Source organism: Pteropus vampyrus, unplaced genomic scaffold, assembly GCF_000151845.1.
Source record: "Pteropus vampyrus isolate Shadow unplaced genomic scaffold, Pvam_2.0 Scaffold3, whole genome shotgun sequence".
Lineage (NCBI taxonomy): Eukaryota > Metazoa > Chordata > Mammalia > Chiroptera > Pteropodidae > Pteropus > Pteropus vampyrus.
Window position 1 is genome coordinate 13,629,254 of NW_011888784.1, and position 16,611 is coordinate 13,645,864.

General features: G+C 34.3%; 1 protein-coding gene and 1 non-coding gene across 2 annotated transcripts in view; both read right to left on the bottom strand.

Annotated features, from left to right (window-relative positions):
* Positions 1-16,611, bottom strand: part of KIAA1328 (KIAA1328 ortholog) — a 238,183-nt gene that overhangs the window by 144,185 nt on the left and 77,387 nt on the right. The gene's annotated exons all lie outside the window — the stretch shown is intronic.
* Positions 5,727-5,845, bottom strand: LOC111741831. Its single transcript, XR_002781098.1, has one exon. It is a non-coding gene; the product is annotated as a 5S ribosomal RNA (ribosomal RNA).

Here is a 16,611-nt window from a genome sequence, read left to right on the forward strand (position 1 = left end):
AAAGATATCTGGTTAGAGTAATTAAATTAACTTTTTTAGAGTTTTCTAAGCATTATAGTCTCTACTTTGTTTCTTACAGAGTCACAAGATGTGACAGAAACAGATTTGGAACTGAGATTATTTAGATCTTTTGCTCAGATCATTAGACCCTTGTTTATTTCTCCAATTTTAAAGGTAAAGACACTTAAAAGTTCATATGCAGATATCCCAAAAAGCAGGCTATCAATGTGCCACATTGATGAGAATTTTGATTTCTTTATAGTTTCCTTTTCACATAATAGTCTATGGATATACATATTCAAGCATTCATGGTAGACGTTAAAGACAAGGTTGCAAAACTGCTTCTATTGAAAACTGCATTTTTTCCTTGTTTCTAACCTGCTTAAAAATTTATCTTTTGTTTAAAGGTCTCATATTTCAGCTAGATCTGAAGGAGATGTATTTTCTCCATTTAAAAGGCTGCTTTAAATCAATTTAGTCTTTTTTTGAGTTACAGCAACTAGCCTAGAACTGTAGGAAAAGAAGGCTGTTATCACACTCCTACCCCAACCAGAAGTTACTTTTTAAAGTGAACTGCAGTAACAATGATTAACACTTGAAAATTTCCAATTGTAAAATGGGTAAATTCCTGACAATACAGACCACTGAAAACAGTCCACACACTAAGCTCTCTAGACTCTGAAAGGTCAATAAGTGAAGTTGTGAGTATAGTGCTTTGTGAAGCAGAGCTAAACATGCCAACCTGGGGCCTACTAGCTCCAGCCATGAGGAATGGGCTAAAAGCTTCCTAGAAAGAAGTCATCTCATCTTGCTCCCTATCTTCAAGCAGAATTTCATTCTTGTCATAAATTAAAACTCTCCATGAACTACCAATATCAATATATATGATACCTCCCCCTCGTCATACTCCTATATTTGTCTACTTGAACTATTTATGCTGCTATGTAAGACCATTCATTTCTGAGTGGAAATATAAACTGAATTTAAGAGGTCCCTTAATCTTCTCTTTGCCAAACTAAGTAATCCAGTGGCATTATGCTTTCCTCTTACAGTAAATCTTTCGGCTCTTTTAATTTTTTTCTTGTCATCTCTCCTTTCTTCAGATTCCTCATTAGCGTTCTCTTATTAGAATCAGATACAACTATCATCTATGGCACAATTAAATGTTTATCATCCGGAATAGGTAAGTATCTGAATTAGAGTATCTGAAGATAACTCACTATAACCTCTACTTGGGGTGGGACACTTTAAAGATATTATATTTAATTTTCATCAAAAGAAAAAAAAATACAAAGTACTATTATTAGTCTCATTTTACTAGTAAATCTGTACCACAGAATGGTTAACAACTTACTCAGGGTTACTTTGCCAGTGAGCTGAGATTTGGAGTAAAGTCCTAGAACCACTAAAGATCAGTGTTTCTTAAAAAGTAATGTACACGGGAATCACCTGTGAATCTTGCTAGATAGTATATACTGATTCAGTAGATCTGAGGTAGGGCCTAGGATTATACATTTCTAACAGGCTTCTGAGTGATGCTGACTGCTGGCCTGGGGACCACAATCATCTTTGAGTGTGTACAGCATCTCTAAGTACTCTACCTCCTCCATATCATGGGAGGAAGCCCAATCTCCTTCTTTATGTTGAAGTATAATACATTATCGGACTCCTTTGCTTCCTTCCTTTAGTCCAACCTTAGGATATGATGTTTTTTTTTCTCTCTTTTGGTCACTTGTTTTTGTCTTGGAAAAAAAAGTATATAAAAATAAGAGATGCAAAATAACTCATTTTCTTCTTTAGAAGGACACAGCATTCTATATTTTCAGAGCAGCATAATGTTTCTATTGTGGCTGACTATTGAAGAAATACAATTAGCAAATATTACCTGTAGGGCCTAAGAAGTTATATTGGGGTAAAGAGTCCACAGGAAAAACAACCTCATTTTTTTCTCTTGTACTTTCAAACAGATATCTATCTTCTGCCCAAGCACACTTTTAAGCCTAAATTTACAGTATAATTTCTGAATTCAGCTTATCATTGCCAGACTATTAGCTATGGCCTTAGGGAAGAGCATTCTCACCAGAGTTGCATACATTTTTTAATGCAGTATGCAAATTTGAGCCAATAGAATTCTCAGTAAAAATCAAACAATTTCCATAAAACAGTATTCATAACTAGAGTGAAAATGGAGAGTTCTTATGGAATGGAATCACATCTAACATTTTAAGGTTAAATTAGAAAAAGTAGTAGGAATATCTCATTTCTTGCCTCTTTGAAAATGACTGAGGCTTTTGCTCACAAATGTAAATGATTGCTCAGAGAAAAATTAAGTAACTCCTATGTGCAGGTTTATTATCTAAACTCAGCAAATGCTGCAAAAACTGAAGGTAATAAAGCATTTTATGAACAACTTCACTTCACTGGTTCCTAATATAATTGAGCTTATGTGGACTGTTTAGCAGAATGACATTTTAAAAACTAGTAAAGAACCAGATTATTTGCTTGACCCTCCACTCAAATATTATAGAGAAATAGCCCAAAATATTCAAGGAGAAAAGTTTTACAGTATCATTAAAATCAAGGAGTTAGGTTTTTGCCTTACTGTTTTAACACTGACTCTTAAATAAATTAATCCAAGAGACCACATTTAAAAGAAAATCCCTGAGACCTAGGTTTTTATGTATGCTTAACAAAAGAGAATTGGATCTACTGTAAAAATTAAAAGTAATGAATAGAATGGTTATGATTTCTATTTAATTTTCTGACTGTTTTTAGTAATTCCACTAGGAAGCAGAAAATTTCTACATTTAGTTTGCCTATTGGTGATTTTTCTTGAAAAACCAGCCTTAGCTAAGTCAGTTCACCCATGTCTGCACTGAGAGAAGGAAAAAAAAATCCTCTTTTGGACAAAGATGAGACATTTAAATACAACAGAATGTGTTCAGAAGATTGGGTCAGTGTTAGTAACCAGAAAAAAATTTTTAAGGAAAAAAGTAAAATAAGTACAATGGGATTTCTGGTTCCAGACAAGATGGAGTAAACATAATTTCTCCTATTCAACTAAGTACAGTTAAAAGCCCTGGACCTCATATGTAAAACAAATATAAGACTCTGAAAGATAGGGAGAAGGTGGTAGACTGGCTAAGGGCCTTAGAAACTGGAGAAAAACACAGTGTTACGTTGTCTAGTTTTGTTTTTGCCTCATATACCCTGGACTGGGTATTGGAGAAGTGCCAATGGACACGCGCACGCGCGTGCACGCGCGCACACACACACACACACACACACACACACACACACACAAATCCAAAAGTAGCCTGCTCTCACTAGCCAAAAGAAAAGGAAAGGGACCCTGTTTAGCAAAACCAAAAACTTTTGGACAAGAACTGCCTTATCCTAGACAACCAGCACAGAAAATACTGCAACCTCACCCATACTTCCATCAGCACATGCTAAGTGAGGAGCCTAGACTTCTAAGTATCACTCTAGCCCCTACTCCGCTCTGCCACAGTGGTATCAGAGACCACTGAGGGGAAGCCAGTACTTTAATCCATATCTGATGGTAATAACTCCCTCCTCTACCTCTTTCACCCTCATGATTACCAGTAGAGGTCTCACAGGGAACCTAAACCTCCACTCCCATCTAGCTTTAATGAGGTGTTCCTCCCTTTTTGGGGTGGTGTCAAAGAAAGCTGAGTGGAAAACCAAGAATTTCGCACATATCAGCAGCAATAATGAAGGCCATCTGGGAAGCCCCTGCCCTTCTCAGCCAGGATGGTATCAGCAGAGGTCTAGTAAGGAGCTCAACTTCCCCCCCCCCGCCCCCGCCCACCCACCCAATAGTAATAAAGTCCCTACCTCCCCCTGAGTGTCAAAAGAGGCTGAGTGGGGACCCTGAACTTCTTTCTCCACCTAAAAGTAATGAGGAGGAGCCTCCTTTTTTTTCTCACTGGCGCGATGTCAGAAAAGGTCTGCTAAAAGAGATGATTTAAATAAAGACTATAACACAATATCTAAAATGTCTAGAATACAATTAAAAATCACTTGCCATATCAAAAGCCAGAATATGAGACTTGAATGAGAAAAGACAATCAACAGATGCCACTACTGAAATGACACAGATGTTGGAATTATCTGACAAAGATTTTAAAGCAGCAATCATGGAATACTTCGATGAGCAATTACAAACAGGCTTGAAACAAATGAAAAAAGTCTCAGCAAGTAAATACAAAATATAAAGAACTGAAGGAAAATTTTATAACTGAAAATACAATAATCAGAATAGCTTAGTAGATCAGCTCAACAAAAGAATGGAAAGGACATAGAAACAAATTAGTGAAGTTGAAGATAGAACAATACACACCGTCCAGTCTAACAGGGAGAAAATAGACTGAAATAAAAAAATGAACAGAGCCTCAGGGACCTGTGGGACTGTAACAAAAGATCCAGTATTCGTGTCACTGGAGTCCTATAAAGAGGGTAGAAAGAGGGTAGAGTTGGAAAAGAATATGAAGAACTAATATTTGAAATTTCTCCAAATGTGGCAAGAAACATAAACCTACAAAGAAGCTGCACAAGTCCCAAACAGGATAAACTCAATGAACTCTATGCCAAGTCACATCATAATCAAAATGAACACTAAAGACAAAGAAAAATCTTGAAAGCAAGAGAGAAACGGCTCATATCTAAATGGGGAAAAAGTTAAATGATAGTGAATTTTCATCACAAAACTTAGGGGCCAGAAGGAAGTGGCACATTTTCAAGAGCTGACAGAAAAGAACGGTCAATCCTATAATTCTATATCCAGCAAAAGTATCCTTCAAAAATGACGAGGAAATCAAGATATTCTCAGATAAAAGACCATTAAGAGAATTCAGATATATTCTAAAAGAATGGCTAAAGATTCTTTAAGTATGAAGGAAATAATGAAGGAAGGAATTCTGGAACATCAGGAAGGAAGGAAGAAGAGTATAAATATAAAGACTGTTTTCCCTTCTTGAATTTTCTAAATTATGTTTGACAGTTGAAACACAAATTATAACACTGTCCGATATGGATAAAGAAGAAACTTATAATGGAATAACTAGGGAGTAATAGCTTGAGCAACTGCATCTGGAAGCAGAAAATTTACTCATTTTTAAGCACATCTCTAACAGAAAAGGCAGATGGCCAACACAACCTTGTTTAACATACCCACAACTTACTCACAACTCCCATCTCAAAACATCATTCCCTTGGGACTTGGCATTCAATAAATGTGAATAAATGAGTGAATGAATAAGTACTTTCTAAGACAAACATCTCTGTCTGTGTTCCTGACTTCCCCCTTTTCTATATCATTCAGGTATTGTCCTATAAATTATTTTCTCTCTCACAATCTCAATAGCTTTTGGCTTCCTCACATAAGCCTTCAATTAAGTACATCTTAAGAAAAGCCTCATCAAATAATATTTTCTTCTTAAGCTGCCAACATCTCTCTCTCCTCCCCACCATTCAAAATTCTAAAAGATTAATCTATACTCATTTTCTCTACTTCCTCATTTCCAATTTAAGTTTTGGCTCAATACAGTATGTTTTTCTGTCCTGTCACTTTACTTATACTGTATTCTTGACAAATATCCTCTTTTTTTTTTTTTTTTTTTTTTTTTTAGGCGAGGCAACCCTTGGCTGACCTCACAGATTGCAAGGACCTTGTCAGCTTACAATCTCTTATTTTTTACTTTTTACACCTACAGCACCTGGTCTTCCTAGGTGGTCTCCCATCCAAGTACTAACCAAGCCCGACCCTGCTTAGCTTCTGAGATCAGATGGGATCTGGCTTGTTCAGGGTGGCATGGCTGTAGACTCCTCTAATCTATTAAATACAACAACCTGATTTTGGTTTTTATCCTTCTTGTTGGCCACTTTCTCCCTCTTCAAACAATCTCCTCTTCTGAGTTACTGGTTATTCTGCTTTCCTTACAGATTACTCCTTTTTAAATCTCTTTCACTGACTTTTCCTTCTTCTATCCACCATTAAATGCAGATATTTCCTAAGATAATTTTCTAGGACCTATTCTGTTTTCACTACTTCTTCCTATAACCTTATATTCTAGCGCAGCTTCAAACTCAATATATATGCTGGTGATCCCCAAATTTCTATTTCTTAACTATTCAAGAAAAGAAGTGTGATATGAGGTTCTATAGCAGTCCCACGTTGCAAACATGATTATTATCCAGTGGAGGTACATGAATATATTTGGCACTGTACAGTTTATAAAACAAAGGCAAGACCATTGGTAAAGCTCCAATTTCTCAAAATGTTTTCGGTATTTTCAAATCATAATGTCTGTGTTTTACATTTAAATAACAAAAGTTAATACTCTAAAAAAGTTTTAATATCCTATTACTGTTGGATTATCATCAAAATGTTGTTTAACGATGTCACTTTATTATAAAGAAAGTGCTAACACATACCAGTTTCATTTGAAGGAAACGTGAAATTTAGTTTACTAGAGAATAATATTACACGATTAGTTCCCGACTTGATTATCCTTTGAAGTGAATCCAAAATGACAAGTAAATTAAGTTAAGGTTACCTATATACAATAAAAAAGAAATCACAGTGAATAAAATTAAGGACTATGTTATCCATCAAAATAAAATTTCTTCTTTTCTCCAACTGGCATCAATAAGATTACAGTAATATTCAATTTTCTAACACTCAAATGAATTGTTTTCTAGTTCCATCTATACCACTTGTGCAATAACTGTTTAAAAATGACTTAAAAGCAATGAAAGAATGCTAAATAACACCTCGCACTGGTAAAATCACTGATACGACCTATTTATACTAACGGAATAAAGATTACAACAAGCACTACATTACTTTACTGGATTTGACATTTTCAATGATCAAGCAGGTTATGTATATCTTCCCCCCAGTTCAGGTAATGGCTCTGAAATATATAGACCATGCAGAAATGATAGACTGCGTTTTAAGATATGCAGCTCACCATACGGGCATCAACAGGTGTTAATGCAGAGCAAGTCAAGGAAATATCTAAGAAAGGCTTAATAATGAAAGTAGTTTTGTACTTAAATACTGCAAAAGAAATTTTAGTTCTTTTACTCAAGGCAAATCTATTCTTTTATAATAAATATGTATTTAAAATTGGATTATGGTTAACTTCATGCAAGTGTTAGGTACCAAGTATCTGACACTCCCTTTGAATACACAAGTATCAAATAAACAAGGCAGGCACTCTGCACATCTTTTCCTTGGCATTTTGTTAACTCCTTCAGTTCAATAAAAGGGTTTTATGTAAAGATGCCAACAGGCCATGATGCCTGTACCCAGAGAGCAGTCTACGTACACATCCTGATAGGGTTCAGAAAAATAAATATGCTTTGCCATCATTTCTAAGGATGCCTCATGGAATAGGATTTGGGAATGTTCTGTCTCTAGGAAATGATAGAGGATTTTTAAATTCATGTATTTGTCAATCCAATTGCCAGTGAAATCTCCCTTTTAATAAGTAGTAGGAGTGATGATAATGTAGCTGAAAACATTCACTCCCCAGAATGTAGACATAATCTCTCAGCTATATGCTTCAATTTCTATCATACACGAGAGATCGATTAAAAATGAAATGTAAGCTCCACTGGGTGGCACAAGACTTAGTAACAGGAACGGTTACTTACTCCTGCTACTAAAAATTATTCTGCCTTTTGTTTTCTCATTTAAAAAATATATTTAGATTATGAAATTAAAACAAATAAAAGTAACACTGTATAATTTAACTGTCATTTTCTACCAAATTGCTTATAACTATAACCATAAAATGATAATAATCTACCATATGTGCAGCTGCAAAACTAAGAAAAGCACTGGTCAGTGCTCCTGCGAAATGTGAACCTACTACTCCCCCTGGTGCCTGTGCAACTGAATTGCAATAAAATAAAAAATCATTTCTCCAAGTGTGAACTTTCATATACCATACTGTCAGTTCTTCCATAATGCTTGTTTTGAAAACACAAATTTGTTTCAGTGCATTTGATGTATCCATAAATAATTTGAGCAAAATGTGAACATCACCCAGGATAAACACTAGGTGCAGGCAGAAAATGGCACTCAGCTGACACAAGCCCAGTAGGACCGCACAAAACACACATCCGCACGCCTCATACCTCAAACATCTACCAGCTATGTGTTCACCTGCATTATGAGCCACACTCACCAGTATCAATTGTTAAAACTTTCCATCCAACCTCAGTAACCCTTCTTCTACCACCTTACAATAGCTCATAAACTGTAACCCTTTCAAAGTCCACTTCTACAAGCATGCTTAATGTATTCTTAAGGTAAGGCATCATATTTTAGTATTTATACATTTCTTAATTATTTGTGTAAAACTGTGATATCGTTTTTATTGGGTTACTTTAAAAAAATGTTTCACTGATGAAGTTGTGGAGCATTGGCCCCTAAGCCCATTTTCCCCATAAACACTGTGGATTTTGGGGGGTATGATTTTGCACAGTGTGGTGATTTTTAGGAACACATATATCTCCTTATAACAGAACCAGCTATAATAAACAATAAAATTTAAATGCCTCTACTATGTTTGTATATAGGACAAACAATTATCTAAATTTTGTAACTAAAAAAATGTGTTTTATGTATCTATTTCCATGAAAGTGTCACTGGCTCTTTCTGTCTCCTTTTAGAAAGGCTCTCTTCCTCAGTTACAGACCATTATAAAAATTCAGGAGGAAAAATATATATTTATAGCCACTTTTCCTATTTGAGCTATTAATCATACCAAATAGTGTGGGCCACTGCTCTAATTTGACAACCAAATACTTTTCAGAAGTCTGAGGTGAGAAAAGGTCCAACTGACTCAAAGAACAGTCAGGATGATTCTTTATTTTGGGTTCATATGTCATTCAAAATTTGAACTGGCCAAAAAGCTGCATAAAAGAAAAATAAGCAACCATGAAGGAGAGAGACTGGGTTCAAGGAACGCAAAGAGCCCAAAAAGCTGTTTTCACCAGTGATAAATGCAGCTTCTTATAAGCCTTCCACTTTTTTTTTTTTCTGAAAAATACCAGTATTACATTCAGATAAAAGAGAAGTCAGGATATAACCTTTAGGAATTCATAATCCTTCATCTAGTTAATACTTTGCTTATACCTAATGCTTCACAATCATATATCTTCTTTATCAGAGTACACTTCAATATTAGCAGTTTGTCTACACCGGGTTTAACCTTTCACATTATCAACCTGCTGTAAATAGAGAAAAACTTATTATCAGGCAAGAAGTCTAGAAGTGTGATCCATAGACAGCAGCACTGGTATCGCCTGGGAGCTCGTAAGAGATGCAAATCCTGGGATCCTCTCCAGATATGGGTCCAAGTATGCATTTTATCAAGCTGCCCAGGTGACCAATGTACTGAGGATTACTGGTTTAAACTACTATGATGAAGTTCCAGGTTCCATTTCTGCCTATCTTGCACTTCTATAGAGTTAAGATAAGCAGCTTTCAGGCCACCAAAGTCATAGCTCTTTTACAATGAATTAACTAAAATGCTAATTTTAAAAAATTGCTGTTTGTTAGTCTTTCTAATCTTGTTAGAATACAATCTGTCTGGATCACAATAGATGGATAGACTGGATCACAAACATACTGGGAAAAATTGATTAAATATGAATAAATATTAACTTCTAAGAAGGCAGTTTCTTAAGTACATATAAAATATAAAACATGTTTTTTCATATGCAAAACAAGACGTTTGTACAAAAACTCTAGCAACTTATGCTTGTGTCACATGTCTAGGATATATTTCGTTAATTAGATAAACATTTAAAAAAACTACAGAGAGTTCACGTTTTCTTCCCCAATTGGATTATAAAAGCATCAAACTGACTGTCCTGGTTACAAAGAATTAAAATGTACAGAAAAAAAAGATTTAATAATAATACCTATATAATATTTGCTGTGATAAGACATTTATTACAGAGTTCTACTGAAAGCTATTATACATCTCATTATTACATGCATACTGTCATATAAGTTTTAAGTGCCAAGTACCCAGGAATTCTCTGGTAAAATGACCTCTGTTCTTTTAAGCTATAACCTGACCTAACACACAGTATATACTTGACACAAACTAGCTTGGCTGCTTCATTAGGACAAGGAGGTGCAAGGTGCTGAGGGGTACACTATTCTGTGTGTGTGTGTGTGTGTGTGTGTGTGTGTGTGTGTGTGTGTGCACGTGCATTTTTTAAATTGAATTATATTTGACATATTACACTGTGCAAATTTAACATGCACAACATGTTAATTTGATATTTGTATATTGTAATATGATTGCTGTTGTAGCGAAAATTTGTACCTCTTATCACGTCAGATAATCATCATTTCTTTTTGTGGTGGGAATATTTAAGATCTAGTCTCTTAGCAAGTTTGATGTTTATGATACGATATTGTCGTCTATATTCACCATACTGTACATTAGATCTCCAAGACTTATTTATCTACTAGTTGTAAGTTTTCTACTCTCCCTGACCTGTTTCTTACAAGTCCACTGTACATACACTGCAGAATCTTTAGAAAGGATGAGCCCCCATAAACATATACAACATAAAATAACAACAAAAATGAAACAAAAACTAACATTGAACCAAACCAAACCTAAAATCCCCACCAACCAACTATATAGTTCCAGATAACATAAGGTATTACCTGGCCATATGCTATCTCGGATGGCAAAGATGGCATTATTTGGGCATCTTTTCATGAGAAGAGAAAATGCCCTTTACCTTAAGATATTAACTAAAAGGTTTATACCAAAAGGTCTCCACATGTGCTGTTTTTATTAAGTGACTGCAGGTCTGGGTCAATGGAAAAAAAGAAAAAGGAGCAGGAAAGTAGAATAAAAGGAGCAAGAAAGCAGAAGAAAATGCAGCAAGGAAAAAAAATATGTATGCTCAGGCAAACAGACTAATCAATAAAGGGTAAAAATAAACAAAAATGAAAAAAAACAAACAAAAAATAAATTTCTTCTTAATTCACTGGAAGGACTACAATTCTTCTGCTTTCCTCAGAAAGATAAGGACACAAAATCTTGAAGTTGGAATTCTGGACACAACTATTAAAGATCAGAATCAGCAAGATGGGAAAAACAAAATAAACAATTGTGCTAGGAAGTAAAAGCACAAAAACACAAATGAAGACAGAAAAGAGACACCTGTTTGGATCTACACATCTCATTTTGGGTGGATGATCCCCACCCAAACTTAGGCAAAGTTTTTCTGTGAAGTACCAGATGTTATTTTAGGTTTTGTGGGCCATACAGTCTCCGCAATGAAATAATTCTGCCATTGTAGCACAAAAGTAGCTATAGACAATACATAACCAAATAAAGATGACTCTGTTCCAGTAAAACTTTATTACAAAGTAGGCAGTGTCCTGAATTTGGCCTACAGGCTGTAGTTTGCAATCTGCTAAAACCTACCTGAGAACTAGAAAGCCTACGGCTGTAACTTTCCTGGGGTTTTATGAGAAATAGATTGAAGAAATGATGAGTGAGAATCACTTGACTTTGTCAAGAAAGTGGTCTCTAAGATCACTGTGGTTGGTTTTAACAGAGATAAGCCCTTTTAAAACTTAGACTCATATTTAAAAAAAAAAACATATTTATTACAGACTTTATCATATTGCAATGACATATACTTTTACTTTCCCCAAATTTTGTCCTGGTTACTTTCATTGATTTATTAAATAATTTTCCACAGGAAATGCAGCCAGGGCAATTAGACAAGAAAAAGAAATAAAGGCATCCAAAGTGGAAAGGAAGAAGCAAAATTGTTTCTATTTGCAGATGACATGATATTATACATAAAAAAGCTTAAAGACTCCATCAAAAAACTGTTAGAACTAATAAACGAATTCAGTAAAGCTGCAGCATATAAAAGTAATATACAAAAGTCAGTTGCTTTTCTATATACCAACAATAACCTTTCAAAAGGAGAAGAAAACAATCCCATTTACAATGGCATAAAAAATAATAAAATACTGAGGAATAAATTCAACCAAGGAGGTGAAAGATCTGTACACTGAAAACTATAAGAAATTGATAAAAGAAACTGAATAAGACACAAATAAATGAAATTTATTCTGCCTTCATGGACTGGAAGAATATTTTTTAAATGCCTATACTACCCAAAGCAATCTACAGATTCAGTGCAACCCCTATCGAAACTCCAACAGCATTTTTCACAGAAATAGAAAAAAAATCCTAAAATTTGTATGTAACCACAAAAGACCCCAACTAGCCAAAGTGATCTTGAGAAAGAACAACAAAGCTGGAAGCATCATCCTACCTGATTTAAACTATATTACAAAGCTATAGTTATCAAACAGAATGGTACTGGCATAAAATAAACATATAGATCAATGGAACAGAATAGAGAACCTAGAAGAAAACCCACATATGTATAGTTAATTAATTTATGACGAAGGAGCCAAGAATATAATGGGAAAAGGATAATCTCTTCAATAAATTGTGCTGGAAAACTAGACAGCCAAATGTAAAAAATAAAACCAGACCACTATACACAAAAATCTTACACCATACACAAAAATCAACTCAAAATGGATTAAATTTGAATCTAAGACCTGAAATCATAAAACTCCTAGAAGAAAACATAGATGGCAAACTCTTTAACATTGGTCTTGGTAATGATGCTTTGAATTTGACACCAAAAGCAAAAATAAACTAGTGGGACTACATCAAACTAAAAAGCTTCTGCACAGCAAAGGAAACCATCAACAAAATAAAAAGGCAACCTATGGAATGGGAGAAAATATCTGCAAATTACATACCCACTAAGGTGTTAATATGCAAATTATACAAGAAACTCATAAAACTCAATGGCAAAAAACCAAATAACCCAATTTAAAAATGGGCAAAGAATCTAAACAGATGTTTTTCCAAAGAAGATATTCAAACAGCCAACAGGTACATGAAAAGGTGCTCAACATCACTAACCATCATGGCAATGGAATGATCTTTATTTGTGGGCAGAAACATAACTATCAGTCACATAAAAGGGTAATGATGGGACTTCAATAAAAAGCTATACTTAACTGAAATGACTAAAACACAGAAATGAGGAAAATCTTGCAAAGACTGAAAAAAAAGCAAGAGACACATTTATACTTTCACTTCATCTCCATTCTAGAAAATAAACAAAATTGACCAAACTAAAACCCTGCTGTTTTTCTTTCTTATTTCCGTATCCTCAATTTTTGGCTGAGTTCCTGAAGTCCAGAAGTCTGACCTTCTGAGGGAAAAAGCCCTATGAAAAAAGTATGAAAAACACATAGTGCAGACTTAATATATATATATTATAGTGAATATACATCCTATATACAAGGATGAATGTACTTTCATCATTTTTATACACCAATTAAAAAATGGAATTTGAAATCAGTTCCAGTATCATAACAAGTTTTCATCTTCTACTAATTCCACAAACAAAAAACACTCAAAACAGAGCACCTCAGTTTTGTTTGTTTCTTACCTCAAAGTAAATGCCTCAGAATATGCTATGGAGCTACTTTCCCACATTTACTGTTGAATTTCATTTATCTTTCATGGCTTTTAAGTAATTATTGTAAATGTCAGCATTGGAAATACTTAAATCTCAAACTTTTTTTTAATGTAAATTGAAGGATTATTACAAATGTTTATGGTCATTGATGTGTCTAATATGGTCTATGTCATAAAGACAATAAAAGCAGCATCATGAGCTTATTTTCAATATAAATTACTTTTGTTCATATTATTATAATTTTTCCTCTATGCGCCCTTGAAGATGTAAAATAAACTAATAGAATAGGTTGGATCATGGATAGAAAGTAAGGAAAAGGCTATTACGTTTAAGTGCCCACAGTTTAAATCTTTTATAACTGATTTTGTTAAATTATACATTATACTTTCTATGTAATATAATATGCAAGGTGGAATTCTATGGAGCAAAAACATTCTTATAATAGAGAATATAAAACTATAAGTAAACTGTTAAACATTAAAATAAATAAAACTAAAATTTAGAAAAATAAAATAGCTAAGCTTAGTAATCTTAAAAAAAATTATAGCATAGCATATATTCCCTAAAACAAAGAACTGCAAAAACATTGCAAAATAGCAAATTACTGACCACTCTCTTTCTGGTTTACAATGCTGGAGAATAAATTAATAGTTCACAATTTTAAAAGTCAGAGAAAAACAAATCATCAAATACTTGATAGAGTTAAGCTACCTCAAGAGTTAGGCCAACTAGAACCAGAAGTCCTCTCAGTACTTGCAAAGAAAAAGGTCAGAAATTTGAACTGTCTTTACAAACCGAAGTCCTAGCCAAAAGATTTCCTTATCATTTGGGGTTCTTGCTCATTTTTTTCTTTCTTTTATTTTTCTTTTCTTTTGCCTTTTCACTAGATTAATATTGGATAAAAGGAATAAAAATCCATGATGACAGTCTTAGTGACTGTCCTGATTTTGCAATATGCACAACCAATGGAGAAATATATTGAATGACATAAAGACATTATTAGGTAGCAAAAACTGATAACTATGGCAAAGTATAGGACTCTAACCTTGGAAAGAAAAGTTTTTACTTTAATAAAATTATTGTGACTTGCTATGGAATTATGCGGAATTGTTATAGCATTTAAGCTGTACCATAATATTCAGATTCATTTTGAATGGCATACTCTTTATTCATTCTACATTTAAAATAGAAGAAGAATCAAGGCAAAAATGAGTGGCCAATGCTTTTATCTAATTTAATCAAAGGGTAGAACATTAATTATAAAGTGGAATCTGTAACTAAATGCAAAGCATGATATGAGATTCATTCTTCTAATATCACAGAATCAAAGCATCTTGATGCACAACTAACCTCATTATACAGCATGCTTTATAACATCTCTTTGTGGGTACTCAAATACCTATTAAAGAATATACTCTTATTCATTCATTTCAGCATTGCTATTATTATTTTAAAAACCACTACTGTTAGATTCAAAATTAGAAAGGCAGTTCTATATGTGAAGTATTTCTTCTTAGAACTATTTAAATATATGTATAAAAGACATATGATTAGAAAAGACGTCTACCCTGCTTAGAATGCAAAAAGTCTCTGGAGAATGTTGCTATTATACTAACAATGAGAAAGAGCTAGATACTCTGTAGAATAAAATTTGGGGGCCCATCAGAGTTCAGGACACAAGACAATCAGGTGAACTGAATTCCAAAGGGTGACCGGCCTCTCTAAAGAGAGACTGGACACAGAATGCTGAAGTGGTCGCCATAAAAAGAAGCTAAGAAGAAAACACCTAAAAATTTTAACAAATTATTAAAGGCTGAGTATGGGCTACACATCCCTGGGAGCACCAGACACAAAGAGAGTTTGTACTCACTTGCTCAATTTTTTTAACAAGCCCCTACCAGGGGCTTATAAGAAATAATGAGGCTAATACAAGAGACCTAATAGAGTCCTCGTCAGTGGTGCATATGTATAAGACTGCTCAATTCTTGGACCCTTCTCTCAGAGAAAGTAAATTCTTGGGCCCTTCTCTCATAGAAATTAAAGCTGGAAGCTTCTATAAGAAAGTCAGGAAACACTCCTGCCCTACCTACACCCAGGGACCAGGAACACTAGGAAAAACCCATCAGTACTCTAGAATCCACAATAAGCACAAGGTAGCAGAAGCCCACTAGAGAAATTTAAAGTCTGGTACACAGAAGAGAACAAAAGTAACAATAAAACCCAAATCCAATTCCACTAGTGACCAGAATGACTGAAACGCACACTGCCTGCCTGCCTATAGAAGAAAAGGGGTGCCCATTTCTGAGCATAAATATTGTTTACCTCAGTCTCTACTGTTCTTTAACGTACAATGTCAGGTATTAAATACAAAGTAAAGAATTCTTTTGACGGCCTTATCAGTAGGCTGGATACAGCACAGGAAGCAAATAACTTGAAAATAAGGCAGCAGAAATAATTCAAAATGAAACACAAAGAAGATAAAAAAACAAAAATAAAACCAAAGCATCCAAGATCTCTGATGCCTTATCGAACTCGTGTAACCAGAATCCCAGAAAGACATAAAAGAGAAAGAATATTTGAAGAGATACTGATTGGTCAAGAACTTTGCAAAATTAATGAAACAAAACAAACCACAAACCAAAGAAGTTCTAAGAGCTCCAAATAGGACATGGGGACACGCACACGCACACACATACTCCTAAACATATCATAGTCAAATTGATGAAAATGAAAGCCAATGATAACATCTTGAAGAGAAGAAAAATTTTTTAAACTACTGAAACAAAAGCATATCACAATAGCAGCAATTTTCCACATTTGTAACCTGATAATTATGAATAATAATAAAAAAAAACAGATATAATTGTGCACTTACTACACGTCACACATTCCTGTTACAAAAATCCTATGAAGTGCAATTAATCCCTTATTTTACAGATGATGAAACTGAGATGCAGGGAAGTAAACCGCTCACGATCACACAGAATCTATGGAACTGTTCAAATCTCAGCA